Source organism: Carcharodon carcharias, chromosome 9, assembly GCF_017639515.1.
Source record: "Carcharodon carcharias isolate sCarCar2 chromosome 9, sCarCar2.pri, whole genome shotgun sequence".
Classification (NCBI taxonomy): Eukaryota; Metazoa; Chordata; class Chondrichthyes; order Lamniformes; family Lamnidae; genus Carcharodon; species Carcharodon carcharias.
In genome coordinates, this window is record NC_054475.1 from 32,275,115 (window position 1) to 32,293,549 (window position 18,435).

The following is an 18,435-nucleotide window of genomic DNA, read 5'->3' on the forward strand; positions in this document are numbered from 1 at the left end:
GGCAGGAAGAAGAACAAAAGGAGAAAAGGAAATTAAGTTTTGATAGTGTATACAGGACTCCTTTCTCACTCATTACGTAATAGGTCCAACAAGAACATAGGACTGAGGAGTAGGAGTAGCAGCCCTGCAGTTTTATAGACCCTTGTTGAGACCTCACTTGGAGTATTGCGTACAGTTTTGGTGTGTTTCCTAGAATTCCAAAAAAGCAGGGGTGACCTTATTGAAACTTATAAAATTCTTACAGGGTGTGACAAGATGGATGTAGATACGATGTTTCCCCTAGCTAGTGACTCTAAAACCAGTGGACATAATTTCAGGATAAGGAGTAGGTCATTTAAGACTGAGATGAGGAGGAATTTCTTCACTCAGAGGGTGGTGAATCTTTGGAATTCTCTACCGCAGAGGGCTGTGGAAGTTCAATCATTGAGCATGTTCAAAACATAAATCGGTAGATTTCTGCAGACTAATGACATCCAAGGATATGGAGATAGTGTGGGAAAGCGGTTGAGGTAGATGATCAGCCATGATCTGATTGAATGGTGGAACAGACTCGATGGGCTAAATGGCCGACTGCTGTTCTTTTGTTCCTATGTTCAAGCCTGCCCTGCCTTTCAATAAGGTCGTGGCTGATCCACACTGTCATCTGCGTCATCGTCCCCCACCCCCCACCCTCATAATCCTTGACTCCCTTGCCTTTCACAAACCTGTCTAACTCTGCCTTGAATAAATTCAATGGTCCAGCATCTACTGCTTTCTGGGGAAGATAATTCCACATACTAATGACCATTTGAGAGAAAAGAAAATCTCCTCGTCTCCGTCTAAAATTATAGACCTCTTATTCTTAAACTGTGTCCTCTGATTCTGGTCTCCCCCACAAGTGGAAATAACATCCCATGATCTATCCCATCAAATACCCTCAGGATCCTATATGCTTCAATATGATCACTCTCATTCTTCCAAACTCCAAAGGATATAGGCCCAAGCTGTCTAACCTTTCTTCATAAGATAAGCAGGACTCGGGAGAGTGGGGTGCAGACAGTGCCAAACACGGGGATTGGAGTGGGTTGTAAATGGAGTCTCTTGTCGTCCAGACAGCAGCCAGAGATGCAGACCTGACAGACTGATTTAAAACAAACAGTTCTGTCAGGCTGAAGGTTCCAATTTTTAAAAATCGGATCTGTCAGTGCAGAATTTCACTAGTTGCTTTGTTGCTGCTTCCGACCTTCGGGCAGCCTTGTGGTTCTGATTGTTTTTTAAAAAGCCTGCCAGAAATCCATGAAGCTGCCCAAAGGTCAGCAGCAGCATAGCAACTGTCAGGAGAAAGCTATTGCTTGAAAAGATCGTGGCCAGGATTTTCCATGCCCGCCAGCGTCGGGCGTGTTCGATGTCTTGAGAAGGCAACATGGTGTGATCCGTTTCACTACGGCGTGAAACCAGTTTGTGATTGTCCACTCAGCCCACCAATGGCAGGCTGCATTTCATGCCATCAGACGTCAGGAACCTCATTGTAATACATCTGCATATCATTATTAGGCCAGCCCGCGGGAATCATAGCCCACCTCCCAACACCACTGGATCGTTCATCCATATCGGTGGGAAAGCATGCTGACGTGTTTCACAACAGCACCTAAAAGGCGTGCTCTTGGCAGGCTGCACTTTGAGGGAAACTTGAAGGTGAGTACACAGCCACGATGTGCAGCGCTCGCCAGGGTCGAGGGACGGTATAATGAGGCTCATGCTGCAGCTCGCAACTCGGTGGAGCAGACCACCAGAATACCGCAAATGAGGTTCTGTTTCTTGAACCAGTCTGGTGGAGCCCTGCAATACAGTCTGCAGAGGATGTCACGCATCGTCGTCTGCTGCGCCCTTTACAACCTGGTGCTGCAACGGGGAGTCAAGTTGACTGAGGAGGAGATGCAGGAGCTGGAGGTCTTCTCCGATGATGGGGATGAGGCCCTCGCACTGGCTAGATGAAGCATGCACACTTGGAAGGCCCTCATAACTGCTAGATTTTTGCAGAGGATAATGACGACATATAGTGAGGTGACCCCATAGATCCTCACATTTCATCTGTGGACATTTGTCTAGCTTATGGCAGCACAAATACCATCTGTGATAATACTCCTGCCATGAAGACGCAATAGAGGCCCTAATTGTCACTCGATTGCAGGAGGATGATGGCGACATGCAGCGAGGACATGCTATAGATCTTCACATAGCCTCTGAGAATGTCTGACTCCTGTCTGGGTGAGGGCAGCTCATTTACGCTCTGTGATCAGGGTCATATCATACAGACACAGCCATGAAACTTTAAAAGCATTGGATCCTTTGTCCACTTTCAGCACCTAAGCCCTTCAGCAGCACATCTTCAGTGGTCAAGATGCTAAAGGGATGGGGGCCAGCCCCACCTCAAAGGTACTGAGAGTACACAGGCTGTGCAACTACATCTTCTTAACCTTCCTAACCCTGCCGCTACGTCTTGGTGCTCCCTGGACATCCACAGCGGAGGTGGAGGCAGCTTGCCGATTGCTATGCCCTGTCTGTAATGACCTTGGCGGGCATCCTCTGGAGGGCCCTGGCCTGCTTTCGGGGTCCTGATGTGGGGCAGTGGCATCTTCCTCGGCCTGTAGAACTGGAGTTGCTGAGGTCATAGGAAGAGAGGATTCGGATAGGCCAGACACTCCCAGAGTCACCTGGATGCTTGGCCCCAGAGTGTGTGCACCTGCTGATCCTCCTCCCTATGGATGCCCAACAGCCCCAGACTGACTCCTTGAGGAAAAGGGGTAGCTGGAGTGAGATTGAGCTGCCTCGCACCCCTCTCACATACGCACAGTTGGAGGCCAACTATGCCTCAGTTATGGAGTTGAGCCCGCACAGAAGTGCAGAGCCAATGTCCTAGACCAAGGTCTCCATGGGTGCTGCCATCCTACCAGTGCTGACCTCGGCATGTTGGCATGCTGGCGCTATCACCTCAGAGTGAATGCAGACAGACTCCTCCATCACGCCTTGCAATCTGAGGAGTACAGTGGACATCCCTTTGATGTTCCCAAGCTTGTTTTTGCAGTTCCAGCAACTGTGACATGATTGAATCCAGAGGCTTGTCATCTGACTCGGACTCAGAAAGTTTCTGGCCACCAGCTGTCCGCCGAGTGCCAGATACTGGGAAGTCCCTGCTGCTGCCTGATGTGGATCAGAAAGTGGGATGTGCTCACCAGATTGTAATCCCAAGGCTATTCTAAATCTAGGTCCAACTGAGGTGTGTGTCTCTGCGCTGGTGGAGGGTGTGGGTGAGCGCTGTGACAGGACTTCAAGGTGGGTGCCTCCAGATTACTCTTCAGAGGTTTCTTCAGAGCTTGATTGGAGGTCCTGGGTCATGCATTCCATTGGTTGTTTCCCAGATGTGCCTGCGGAAGCAAAGGGAGATATTTAATGCATGGCAGTGGCCTGTGAAACATGCATGATTGTTTGATGGATGTTGCACTGCAGGACCCTCACTTGGTAGAGCACCACCAATCTATCAGCACAGGACCAGTCCAGATCATTGCCGACCAGCTTGATTGCTCTCTTTACAAAGTCCGTGAGGACCTTGACTTCAGGCATTCTTCCACTGGTCTGCAACCTCTCCCTGTTTTGTGTACCTGCTTGTCCTGCATTAATAGAGATGGAGAAACTGCAAGCAGAATGCCTGCCAGGCCAGATGGTAAGTATGCCTGGCATGTGTGGGTTGTGAGTGATCCCATGGATAGGATGAGAACAATGATGGTGAATGTGAGAGAGTGAATGGTGATGTCCCTTGAACCGACAGTGAGTGAGGGCCCCTTTGGATGTGTGATGGGTTTGTGAGTGTGTGAGTTGAGAGTAATGAGAAGAGTGAATTACCCTGGTGGGATGGAGGAGATCATTCAACCTCTTACTACACTGTGACTGTTCTCTTTTGAAGGGCTTTGGCTGACCACTGCTATCACCACCTCGCAAGCCTCGTTGGTCATGCCACTGCCCATCCTGCCACCAAAACAGAGGACATCCTGGCAGGACTCCACGGCATCCAAAAGGCGTTCCAGTGACGCATCGCTAAACCTGAGGGCTGCAGTCTTTTTGCCTTTCGTTTTCCCTGCAGCAGTTGTGGGCTGGAAGCAGTGAGAAGAGTGCTCGTGGCTGGACTTTAAATATGGCGCCGGAGGTGATGGCCCGCCATGGAAACAGCATGGTTCCCAAGAATGCACAAATAATGTGTGGGGTTTGGGCCAATACAGCGTGAAAACTTGCCATTACAGCCAGCAGGTAAAATGTCACTTTATCCACCCGCTACCGCACTTAGTGCAAATCTAGGACGACTCCGCCCCATAAATCAAATTCCTATAATTTTAGAACCAATTGGATGCTCAGTATATGTGTGTGTGTGTGTGTGTGTGTGTTTGTGTGGGGAGGGGGAAGTGGGTGGGAGGAGGTTAGCATGGAGTGGGGGGAGATTAGAGGGGGTCGAGAGGGAGGTTGGGGGAAGTTAGAGGGTGGTTTGGGGAGATTGGAGTGTGTGTTGGGGAGGAGGTTGGTGGGGTTGGAGGGGAACTTGTGGGTTTGGTGGGAGATTAGAGGGGGTGCAGGAAGATTGGGATTGGGGGAGGTTGGAGGGGGTCGGAGGGGAGATTAGATGGTGGGTATGGGGGATGTTGGAGAGTAGTTGGGCGGGAGGTTGGAGGGGGTGTGGGAAGATGTTGGAGGAGAGTTTGGAGGGGTTTGGAGTGGAAATTGAGGTAAGGTTAGAGCAGGGGTTGCAGGGGGCATGGGGGGAGGTTGGGGTGGGCGTTTGGGTGGGGGTGGTTAGATACAGAGTTGAATTGTTTTTGCAAGTATAGTGAGTTCTTTGTAGCCACTCACTTAACGTCAGTTGATTGCTCTGTGATTAATTATCCTTAGAGAATCAGCATCGGCCGTCCAATTTCACCATTGCTACATTCACTCTGCCTCCTGCAAGCAGGTGTAATGAAAGAAAGACAAAAACTATATTTATACAGCACCTTTCATGATGTCTCAAATCATTTTACAACCAATTAAGTACTTTTGAATTGTAGTCACTGGTATAATGTGGGCAATGTTATCAAATGGTGTGGCAGGCTTGAGGAGCCAAATGGCCTACTCCTGCTCCTAATACGTATGTTCGTATGTCATTCAGGGATGAATGAAATTAACTGGGCTAGATGTCCTTTGTCATTCATAATTATCTTATGAATAGAGGGTAGAATCATGGCTGGAGTTGTGTTTATTTTCTTGCTAATCTACATTTACTGTGAGCAGGTTATGTGGGGTGAGGTTGCCAGGGCAGGAGTGCGTAATGGTGGCTCATAGTAAATCAGTGACCTGTTTGACACTGCACATAATTCTCAAGAATCTTTTCCATTGACTTTTGTCTACTTACCTATTATCATACTCTATCTTGGTGCTTCTTATGAGTTTTTTGAGGTATTGAAATATCGTGATGAATTTGTCTTGCATAGCAGATACTGAAAATATGCTGTAGTGGGAAGCAGGAATCAGCAGAGCCTTCAGACTTGCTGATCAAGAAAACATAGATACAACTGTGAACCATTCAGTCTTTGTCCTCTGGCCTCTTAAAAATTGTGTCGCATAGAGACACCTGAGGGCTCCAATGCTTCTCAATGATACTGATGACCTATGTTGTTCAATCATTCCACTTTGTAACTCAGGAGTCATTTAATCTTTCTACCCTGTGAGATTAGTGATAAAATAGAAACCAATTATACCCCTTGTATAAAATAATTATATTAGATAATATCATGCACCCAAGCAGAAGAAAATCTTCTTTTCCAATCTGTAGAAGTAGGTCTTGTGCCATTTATTTGGGTTGCAAGTATTGAATCTTTCCACCAAATGTGAATTTAGTGTCCCCATGTCCATATGGTGCAATGTGCAGAACATACTAGTGAGGGCTGAGGCAGTCACCGAAATCAGTGTCACGTCTGCAGTGTTATAAATAACTAATGGAATATTTTCCTGTCAAATCAACAATATTGCACGATGCTGTTAAAGTAAAGTTTGCATTCTCTGGTTTGTTTAATAGTCACGGTGGGATCACCTATAGGGCGCACACACACTAACACTGCACTAAATCATTGCTGCTTTAATATTAATGATAATATTGATGCTGCATATATTTATTGGATGATATTTTTAACCAGATGCCAACAATGCTGTTAGCATTTTACTAGGACCTTTCTGTGATTGGTTAATTAATTGGTGAATCTTGAATGGGGAAAAAATATGTATGATTGAGTGGAAGGATTAAAGTGTGGGAGAGGAATAAGGGGCCCTGAAACAGGAAAAGCACCAGGGCCCATGACTTCTCTCGCTGGCCCTGAAGATAAGCCCTTCATCCTAGGAATGAGTCGAGTTAGCTTTCTCTGAACTGGTTCTGATCCAATTATATCTTACTTTAAATAAGGATACCAAAACTGTACACAGTATTCTAGATGTGGTTTCACCAAGGCCCTGTATAGCTGCAGTAAAACTTTCATACTGTTATTTTCCATTCCCCTTGCAATAAATGCCTACATTCCATTTGCCTTCCTAATCACTTGCTCTACATGCGTACTAACTTTTTGTGATTCATGTACCAGGACACCCAGATCCCCCTGTACCAATAGTATATTGCTTTTCTATTCTTCCTTCCAAAGTGAACAAGTTCATATTTTCCCACATTACACTCCATCTGCCAAGTTTTTGCCCACTCTACTTAACTTGTCTATATCCCTTTTCAGACTCTCTACCTCCTCTTGGCAACTTACTTTTCTACATGTCTTGGTTTCATTGGCAAATTTCACTACCATACACTCGGTCCCTTCATCCAAACATTGATGTAGATCGTAAAAGTTGAGGCCCCAACACTGATCCCCATGGCAGTCTACTTGTCACAGCCTGCCAACCCAAAAAAGACCAATTTATCCCTACTATCCTTATTATCTGCTTCCTGTTGGCCAACCAATCCTTTATCTATGTCAATATGTTACCCCCTATGCTATGTAATCTTATTTTGTGCAGTAACCTTTGATGTCACACCTTACCAAATGCCTTTTGGAAATCCAAGTACACCATATCTACAGGCTCCCCTTTCTCCAACTTGCTTATTACTTCGTCAAAAAACTCTAATAATTAGTTAAACACAATTTCCTTTTCACAAACCCAAAAAATCACAGTTGGTCTTGTAATAGGTAATAAACCAGAAAGTAATAAAAAGTAGGAAAGCATCTTCATAGTAGTGATCACAACATAGTCAGGTTCAAGATCAGAATCAAGACTGACATAAGTACGACAAAAACAATACAAAAACTTGTATTTATATAGTGTCTTTAAAATATTCAAACTTTCCAAGGTGCTTTACGGAAGTGTTATAAGCAAAATTTGACACCAAGCCATTTAAGGCAATGTTAGGTAAGATGGCAAAAAGCTTGTTCAAAAAGGTATGTTTTAAGGAGCTTCTTATGGGAAGATAGAGATGGAGAGGTTTTTTTGGGGGGGAGGGAATTCTAGAGCTCAGGGCCTTGGCAGCTGAAGGCAAGACCACCAACAGTGGAGCAATTGAAATCAAGGATGCTTGACAGGCCAGAATTAGAAGAGCACAGATATCTTGGAGGGTTGTAGGGCTGGAGGAGATTACAGAGATATAAAGGTGCTAAGTCATGAGGGGATTTGAAAACAAGGATGAGAATTTTAACATCAGGAGTTGCTTGACCAGGAGCCAATGTTGGTCAGCAATCACATGTAAATGGGACTTGAAGTGAGTAAGGACAGGTAATGTTGGAATTGTGCATCAGCATTTTGGATAATCTCAAATTTATAGAGGAGTGAATGTGGGACCCCTACCAGGAGTACATTCAAATAGTCAAGTTCAGAGGTAACAGAGGCATGAATGAGTGTTTGCTGAGATGAGCCGAGGCAGGCGTGGACACGAGCAATAACACAGGGCTGGAAATAGAAAGCATTGGTGATGGCGCAGATATGTGGTCAGAAGCTCACATCAGGATCAAACATGACACCAAGTTGTGAAGGGTGGCTCAGCCCCATACAGTTGCCAGAGAAAGGGAGGGAGTAATTAGTTCGGGTAGGGATTTTGAAATGGGGACTGAAGTCAATGGCTTTGGTCTTCTCAATACCAAGACTAGAGTAATTCCGCCTAAGGTAATTAACTGGAATAGAGCAAATTAAAAGGAAATGAGAATGGAATGATAAAAGATAAAATGTGAAAGAACCTTGAAAAGATAGGAAAACAGTGGGAAACCTTTAAAAGTAAAGAAGTTAAAAAAAAATCAGGAGGGCAAAGAGAAATTATGAAATCAAATTATCAAGGATGACAAGATCGACGGATAAGTAACAAAATGAAATTTAAAGTAGGAGTACAGTCATTAAAGAATGAGTAAGATAAATTCATAGATTTGACAGAGAAATGGCCGTATTGAACAACTACTCTGCTTCAGTTTTCACTGATAAATAAACATTTCACTAAAGGACGAATTAAAAAGAATAAGAACAGTTTGGATAGAAGGGGAGATAAAAATTGGCCAACCAAGAGAGGATAAAGCCGTAGGTCCGGATGGCATGCAGCAACACACACTCGAGATAAACTAGGGAAGTGATAGCAGAAGTATTAGTTTATAGACACACAAGTTCCATTGAACCACCTAATTAATTATGCAACCAGGGTTAGTACATTGAATCATGTGGTGGGGTCAGTAGGAAGCACCTGCTGTCATGTCCAGGGGCCATATTTAAAAGGCATCTGGGCAGCAATTCATTCATCGCACCAGGAGTCTAGGACCAAGACATGGCTGCCAGGAAACAGCAAGCACCGGCTTCATAGTTCAGTGATGCCTCCCTGGAGACTCTCCTCCAGGCCATGGAGGATAGGAGGGATGTCCTCTTCCCCAGGGATGGGAGCAGGAGGTCCACTTGACTCACCACAGCTGCCTGGGAGGTCGCTGGGGTGGTCAATGTCATAGCTCAGCAGAGGAAGACCACCCTGCAATGCAGGAAACGAATGAATGACCTAATCTGGCTGCTAGGGTAAGTGAACACTCCACTCTCCATACCCACCTCACCATTCTCTGAATTGGTCCCAGGATCTGTGCGTCAATGGCAATTAAGTCCAGCATCTGTGCTGCCTATCCCTAAAAGCCCTTCACAAGGTGTTGGGGTGCTGCCTCATTGCCCCACTATAATTCATGTGGTTTGCTGGTAGGGAGGCCTTCCAAAGTCATCAGAGACAAGAGGACATAGTCAGCAAGCTGCCTCCAACTCTGCTGCGGATGTCAGGGAAGCCCCTAGATGTAGTGGTAGGGTAAGGAAAATTAAGAAATATTAAATTCACTCTAGTTGCACAGGTGTACTATCATTGTAAATAGTTGTTGCATCTTTGTAAATATATTAATCATTGCACTTGACAGGGGTCTTCTGGGTTTTTTGTGCTGCTGCTTGTATTATTGCCTGTGTGCATCCCACCTACCCCACTTTCAGGGAGCCGACCGAGGCTGGGTCTATGTCCCCCCAAATTGTCAACGTGCTTGCGGACCATGTGCGAAAAGCCTCCCACACATAGTGTTTCCTTCCCCTCCATGCCTTTCTGAATCTAGAGAGATCCTTCCCTTGGCAGGATAGCTAATCAGGATTCTCTTTCACTTGTCCAGTTGACCTGATCTTCAGTCCACCCAGCCGATGACCGTCCTCCCAACCAGCATTTCTTCAGCTGGGCATCGAGAGCGTGGACTTAGTGCTCTGCCTTCCCATGAGGATAGTGCACGTAACTTTTGAAATGGCATCCACCCTCTACCCTCCTCCTGTAACCCAGCCCCTCTCCGCCATCACCATTGAACCCTCCACCACCAACCCCCCTGCCGCTCCCCCCACCCCCACCCCCCATTACCTTCAGCCCCCCATCTGTCACCCTTCAACTGCTTTCCCTCCCAGATGAGCCAAGGTCCACCCTGAGCCCGCCCACTACTAAGATCCACTTACAACTCCATGTTCCCTCGAATCACCCAGACCAGTCCTACCTACACCCACCAGATCCTCACCCTCCCTCATTCAAGTACCCCCTCTAACAGTTACAGTGCCCTCCCACCACCAGCACCCTTGGTTTGTCCCTCAGGATTCCACCACCAACACCACAGACTCCTCCCTCTGAACCTCCCCATCCACCACCACCTTCAATGCTCCCTGGTTTCCCACAGGCCCTGCACTGCTCCTTGGTTTCTTCCCAACCAATCCCCACCACCATAAGGCTCCATTGTTTCTTCCCCTCACCAACATTTTGCTTTCCCGCCCCCACTTGTGTAACTGCACCCCTACATTTTGCCTTCCCAACCCCGCCTTGTGTTGCAGCATTCCTTTTTTGTCTTCTCATCCACCCATTGTGTTCCAGCACCCCCAATTTTGTCTTCCCACCCCTCCTCTGTTGCAGCACCATGCCCTTCCTCCCCCCTCCCCCGGTTGTTGTGCACCTTACCCCCATGCGGACCAGGTCATGACTTTCCAGTAAGTCCTTTCTCACCATCTCAACACCACATTGGTCCAGTCGGGTTCGCACTGGCATGAATTTCTGCTGCAAGTGCGGATGATCTGTGGGAGGGATGACCATTCCGGTCAGCCACTTATTTGAAATCCATTAATGATATGCTAACCGGGTTCCCTCGGTAGGAATGGTGACCCGCCATGACAGTTGGGACCACAAGTTCCTGCCATCATTTCTTGCTGTCGGGAACCACGATTTTTTTCATCCCTTTGTATTCTCCGCCCCCACCCATCACAAACCTCACTGCTGGCAGGAGGGGAAAGTTCCAGCGGTGAAGTCAGGGGTCATATAGCTGAATGGATAGCAAAGTGGTTAAAAAAAAGCAGAGAGTAGGGGATATAGGGTACTTATTTCAGATTGACGTGAGGTAGAAAGCATTGTTCTACAAGGATCAGTGCTGGGACCACTGTTATGCATAATTTATATAAACATTTGGTCTTAGGCACAAGAAATTCAATGTGAAAATCTGCAGTTGATACCAGACTGGGGGGTATAGCTAATCTAACACTGAGGAAGGATGCAACATAATAAAAGAGGACATTAAAAAAAACTTGCAAATTGGGCAATGAAGTGACAAATTAATTTTAATATAGATCAATGTGAGGTGCACTTTGGTCATAAAATAGTAACAAGCAACCACACCCTAGGAAAGAAAAGGATCTGAATGGGATAGAAGCACAAGGAATCTAGGGATACAGGGGAACAAAGCATTAAAAATACCACTGAAGGTTAGCAAAGAATTAAAAATGCTCACCGAGTACTGGGATTTATTCTTAGGGATATAGAATTCAAAATAGTGAGGCAATGTTAAACTTGTATAGTTCCCGAGAGAGGCTGCACAGTATTCTGCACAGTCCTGGTCTCCATACTATAAAAGGCATTGGCCTGAATTTTTAGTTTGGCAGGCGCGGTCGGCAGGCCTGGGGTCAGCCAGGAAATAGACCACTAATCGTAATCGGCCCCCAGCCACCTTTGCACGCTGGCTGGCCAGTTAATGGCCAGCTAGCGTGAAGCGCGTGCTGAAAAGCTCAGCACTGCCAGGGTGGGGGAGGGAGGAGGGTGGGCGATGAGGTCAATGCAGGCATGAACGAGCGCCGAGAGAAAACTCCCTGAAGGTAGAGAGCTGCCTCAGGGAGCTGCAGACCTGAAAATGTGCCAATAAAGTTTTAAAAAGCAAGAAAAAATGTCCGAGCATCACAATCAGGCACCTGAAAATATAGATAATAAAAATGCGGTCCACAGATTTTTATATTTATTTTATTTCATAACGGAAACCTCATCCCGCCCTTGGATGAGGTTTCATGAAAAACGTAAAGACCGCCTGGCCGATTCACCCATCTGCCAACCACAAGGTTGGACAGGTGACGAAAAATAGCAGACAATTGCGCCATTAAAGGGCTTAATTGCCCTAATTGTCAGCGGGCCACTTCCGACTTTTGTGCCCGCCTGCCAAGTGAAATATCACGAGAGCGTGATGACGTCAGGATGCTCGCCCATCTCACGTGGTTTTACGCCCAATCGGGTCGGGCACGTGCCCGCCTGATCAACGTAAAATTCAGCCCATGGGGCTGGGTCTAATGTTCCCCCACTGGTGGGTCTGAAAATGCTGTGTTGGAGGGGTGCAAATTAAATCCAGTGGGTGGCCTGCCCATCACCTGCCTGCCCGCCCTTCCCCCACTGCAGTTATACCAGCAGCAGGGAAGACACTGGGCAGCTTGTCCACCTGTGGACCAATTGATGTCCTTACTCCTGCTGCCACTCCTACCCCTACCAGGCGATCTGTTGTCATGCTCATTATCTTACGCCATCCTCACACATCCACCATAGCTTGTCTGCAACTGCTCATAATATTTGTTATTCAATTACGCCTAGGTCAACCCCTCTTTCTGCTGCCCTCCACTTTACCCTCCAGAAGAGTTCTCTGAAGCTTTACAGCTCTGATTAAATAGTCAAAATACTGACATTTTCTTTTCTGGATGTTACTTTTTAAATAATTCATTTTGCTCTTGCACTTTCAAACATCTTTTCATTGGTTTTGTGGTCTGTATATGGAATTTTAAGCATGCATCTTAGCATCCCCATTTCAAAGGCCTCTACTTTTTCGATAAATCTTTACTTATTGCTAAGATTTCTGAGGAATACAGGAAACAGGATGGAATGTAGCATCTTATGGTTTTTTTTTCCCTTGTTATAAGCTTGAATTTAATTGTTACCACATCCTTCATCTTTACAAAATCACTTTTGGCTGTCTCTATCCTTCTTCTGACTTCAGCATCACATCTACCATCTTCTGTTATCATTTGTCCTAAATAGACAAACTTATTCATTTGTTCCAGCGTGACACCATCTATTTCAATCTTCACTCTAATTTCTTCTAATGTATTCCTCCTATCATTGTTTTTGTCTTTTTGGTGTTCATATTGAAACAATATTTTAAAATTAATTCCAGTCAAAGGCCTTGTCCCACCACTGCTGGGATTTGGCTGGTGGCAGGAAAGATGCTCGTCAAGTGCTCAGCCCAGCAGGTTTTCCTGTGCAGGCTGGTGACGGGCAGTGTTTCCCTCCTTAACAAGCCTCCTGGGCCATCAGAATGCCCTCCCAGCAGTCAGCAGAATTTTTACCTTGTTGGGCAAGCGCGGTGGTCAGGCCTGGGAGTGACCGCAGAATGGACCGCCACCCATGATCAGGCCTCGACCGCAATTTCACACTGGCAGGCCGATTAACGGTCAGCCAGCGTGAATCGCATGCTAAAACACTCAGTGCTGCCTGGGGGTTGGGGGGGTGGGGGTGGAGGGAGGGCGAGTGCAAAAATCAGCACAGGTGTGCTCAGGGAAAGCTCTCTGAAGGCATGGATCTGCCTCAGGGTGCTGAAGATTTTTCACATTAAAAATAAAGTTTTCCAAAAAAAGGGAAAACATGCCCTCTCATGTGACTCTGACACATGAGCAGGGACATGTTGAAAATGAGTCCTAAAATTTTTTAGTTTATTTTTAATTAACATCGGAAACCTCATCCCGCCTGTGGATGAGGTTTCCTCAAAAATCCATAGACAGCTTGGCCTATTCGCCCACCCACCAACTGTAAGGTTGGACGGGCCGGGAAAAATTATATTTAATTAATTAATTAATGGGTTTAACAGCCCTCTTAATTGTCGACGGGCGCACACCCACCAACGAAAATATCGTGCGAGTGCACGATGATGTTGGGATGCTCGCCCGATGTCATCACGCGCTATTTCACACTCGTGCATGTCGGGCGCCTGCCCACACGCCAACCTGGAAAACTTGGCCACTGACTCATAAGTATAGTCTAAGAATTGTGAGATTGCAGCTAATGGGAAAGATTGAACATGTCTAGCATTTATTTTAGAAAAGAGAAGACTTGAAGGAGATCTGATAGAGGGCATTAAAATTATGAATGGGCTGAACAGGGTAGGTGTGTAAAGAATGTGTCCACTTGTGGGAGAATCAAAAACCATGATTATAATATAGTTATTAATAAATCCAGTAAGTAAATAAGGAGAAATTTATTTGCTCAGAGAGTGATTAGGATGTAGAACTCGCTATCACAGGAAGTGGTTCAGGCAAATAGCTTAGATGCTTTCAAAAGGAAACGGGACAAGTACATGAGAGAAAGAAGAAGAGGAAGATATGCTTCAAGACTGAGGTGAGGCAGATAGGGGGCAGAATCATCCCAGATTTGCACTGAGTGTGGTAGTGGGCCCGCAATGGCGGGTGTTCACGTCGTATCATCCCAATCCTGCCACATTATTTATGAATTCCCAGGAAACATGCTATTTTGATGGCAGGCTGGCTCTCATTCACCTGCCCGCCATCACCTCGCTGCTTCATCACATCCGGCGCCATATCTAAAGACCAGTCGCGCGCACACATCTCAGTGCTTCCAGGGCATGACTACTGCAGGGAAGATGTCCACGAAAGGCTAAAAGACTGCAGTCCCCAGGTTTAATGGATGCCGCGGAGGCCCACCATGATGTCCTCTATCCTTGCTCTGGCCGCAGGATGGGCAGCGGCATTACCAACCAGACTTGGGAGGCGGTGGTCAGCGCCAATGCCCTGCAAGAAAGGACAGCCACCCAGTGCCACAGGATGAATGGTCTCATCTGTTCTGCCAGGGTAACTCACTCTTCTCATCACTCTCAACTCACACACCCACACACCCATCACACATCCACAGGGATCTCACACCTCAAGGGACAACACCACTAACTCACACACACCTTTACATCTCCATCAGGCTCATATCATCTTGAAGTGACATCCTCATGCCTGTCCATGGCTCCACTCACCTCACGAAAATTCCATGCAGTGTCATGTGTCCTGCTCACACTCTCCCCATCTGTTTTCATGCAGGAGAAGCCTACTCACATCAACAGGGAGGGTTCCCAGACGGGCTGGAGTGGCCCACATTAGGCCCCTCACTCACTTTGAGGAGCGTGACATTGTGCTGACTGGTGAGGATGTAGACTCTGTCTAGGGTGACGGTGAGGTCAGCGGTGAATACTCACCTGAGGATCCCGCACCACATCATCCCTCCCTCAATGCAAATGTTAGAGCTCTCTCTCCGGCTTTTGACTCTGCTGACGTGCACTACTTATTTCTACGTTGCTTCACAGGGAGATCCACCAAGGGACCAACACCCTCAGCCAGCCAGCCCCTCAGCTCTATCCACATCTTCATCTGCAGCCAAGAGGCCTCCTCCAGTGAAGAGATGGAAATAAGCAGCCCGGAAGATCTGTCACCGCAGAGGGAGCAGCCAGCCCATGAGTTATTCTGGAGGTTTCAGTCTGTGTGTGGCAGGGCCTTTCGGAGCCTCGTGCAAGCACTCTCCCATGCATGTGGATCCTTCACATTTCACACTCATCTCAACATCCTGAGCATTTTGAATGCTGCTTGCTGGGGTTCGCTTTCAGTTGTCCATCTGAGCTGACCTGTATCTCCACCCACCCGCTGATCACATTCCCATGCAGCATCTGATGTCGTCCACCTTTACTGTTGTTTTACTTTCGATTTAGACAGCATGGTCTGGATTTGGTTCTTTGTGCATTCCCCTGTCTTTTTCCCTCCTCCGCCACCCATTTCCTCTCCCCCATCACAGTTGACAAACCCCCCCAACTCATCCGGCATCACCTTCCACTTCCCTTCCATGAACTACCAGCCACAACCCATTTCCTTCCGGGATATCCAGGTGAATGTGCACGTTCTCTGCCCTCCTGAAAATCCCACCCCCATCCACGTTCACCTCCTCAATCTCCTCCTTCCCACACACCAAGGTCTGTGTCTGCCTCTGGGTCCCCACCAACCACCCTCACCCCTACTATCACTACTGTCAAACCCTTACCCTCCCACCCTACCCCCTCACTCTTCCCTCAGTCATTCTTACTCTTCCCCCATACCATGCCCACCCTCAGTTCACTCCCCAGGAGGCAGACATTGACCTATCTGACCCCTCCCGTGCATGTTCACCTGCACATCCCCACCCCCCCACCCCACCCATCGCACCCCTTCCCCCTCTTTGCACCCCTTCCTTCCCCAGAATCCCCTTCTCATCCTGTCAACCCCCAGTCCTCCCACACCCCTGGATTCCCCCCCTACCCCTGCTTAGTCCCTTCCACTTCCTGACTCCTTCCTCCAGCTTTAATTCTTCATCCAGGCTCACTCCTATCCCCTTCCTGACTCCTTTCTCCACTCTTACTTCTCCCTCAGCCCTTTCTCCCTCCTCTCTCCCCACCCCTTCCTCCCCCAGACAACCTCCCGTCTCTGCACCCCTTCCTCCCCCCGGACACACTCCCTTCTCCGCACTCCTTCCCCTGCACCTTCCACCACCTTTACACATACCTCCTCAGTTGTGGTCTTCTTCCCCGTTACCCCCCTCCTCCTCCCATTATCCTTCCCTCCTCTCCCGACTTTCCCCCATCCGGACACCTCTTCCTCTCCCACCCCCTCGACCATCATCTGCTATGAGCATCAATGGTGACAATCCAACTTGCGTGAGCTGCTTCACAGTAGAGCCATGTCCATAAGAATCCACCCAGCATGCCATGAACGTTCCCTCAGTGTGCCATTGGTGTCAGGCTCCAGCATCTTCTGCTCCCTGGATGTCCACGATGTGAGCAAGGCCCTGGCAGGTAAGTCCTGAGTTCTGCATGTCACAGTAGTCAAGACATGTTCTACACCGGCGTTTTTTCCCGCTGACATGGACGGACAATCCAGCGGAGGGGGGAGGATTTCCAGCGGGTAGGCCTAATAAAGATATGCTGATATATTACAATGAGGTCCCTGATGTCCGTGGTGGAGAACGCAGCCCACTGTCAGCTGGCTGAATGGATGATTCTGAACTGGTTCCACGCTGTTGTGAAACCAGTCGAACCATATTGTCTGCTAATGCCATTGCATACGCCCGACACTGGCAGGCACAGAAAATCCCAGCCAGAATGTCCGGAGACTCATGTGGAATATAAACACCAGCACAAACCAGTTGGGCCAAAGGACCTATTTCTGCGTTGTATACTCAAGGTAATTCTATATAACTAACAGCCACACTTTTGTCTTAAGGGCTGAGTTAAAAATGCATGGCTGAAACTAATGATCAAACTTCAAACTTTAATCATATCTTTAGGGGCTCAAGGGGGGGGGGAGCTGTCTTTTTATGACAGTGACAGAGATTAGAATAGGCAAAATCAAAAAGCGTATAGGAAATTACTATATTAGTTGAATCTTGACAGTTCATGTCATGCTGTTGAGTGGGGTAAGGAGATAGAGAGTAGAAGGATCACATGGTTCACAGAATTCAGCACTACTTCCTGAGCATAAACTACAGATATGATGGGTGGAATCTTCTCATCAACAGTGGGAAGCGTTGAAGTCGGGGGAACTTAATTTGGTGTGAGGCCAAAAATCAGTTTCCCGACAGCGGGATGAACTTTAGCAATTACGTTCTAGGGACTTCAAAGGCAGGTTGAGCTTCCTGACGAACAATGGCGGAAAGTCCTTTTGCATGTATTAGCAAGTCATGCATGCTCATTAAAAAGCCGTCTCACCCGAATTAAGTTCCCTGCCAGAAATTAGAATGCTCATTTTTACGACCGCACTTAAGTGGCATGCAGCTGATGAGGTAGACTTCTTCCATGATTAACAGTGAGTTGCCACTGCATTATCCTCTTAAGGGAGCACCTGTAAATGCCAGCTTATGCTTGAGACTTGGTGGTGGCAGTGCAAGTTGCATGGAGGATAATCAAGGAAGAGAGGAAGGGTTAATGTGGAAGGGTGGTGCAGTGGCCAGGAAGAGGTGGAAGTGGTAGTGCAAGCTGTCTGGGTGCCCTGTAAATATAGCACCCGGACCTTCTACCCCATAAGGTAATGTCGGGGACAGCAACTTCCTGCCCATCCACGCCACAAGATTCGCCATGCTCTGCACGGATGCAGAGGTAATGAGCTGACTAGTGAATCGCACGTGGTCAGCTGTCCTGCTCCCCACCCCCCCCACAACCCCCCAACCCCCAGCGGAAATCACTCCAACATCTGTTCTTGCCATCGAACTTAGACCCCAGGATGGAAGATTCCGGCCAATGTGTGGGAAAGTCCACTCCATGATTTGATCTTCCGATTTCAACCTGTTGAACTGAACAGCATGTTTCAGTATACTTCTGTAATAGGTAAAATGATGGTTCCCAAGGAATATTCTAATGAATCACGAAGGTGAAGGACTCCATAACATGTAATGCAACTGACGCCTTTGTTATTGTTACATAGGGACACAGGAATGTACAGGATCAGAAAATATTAATGTAGTCCGTCTGGTCACTTCCAAAGCTTAAAGATATATGTTGTCTTGCATCC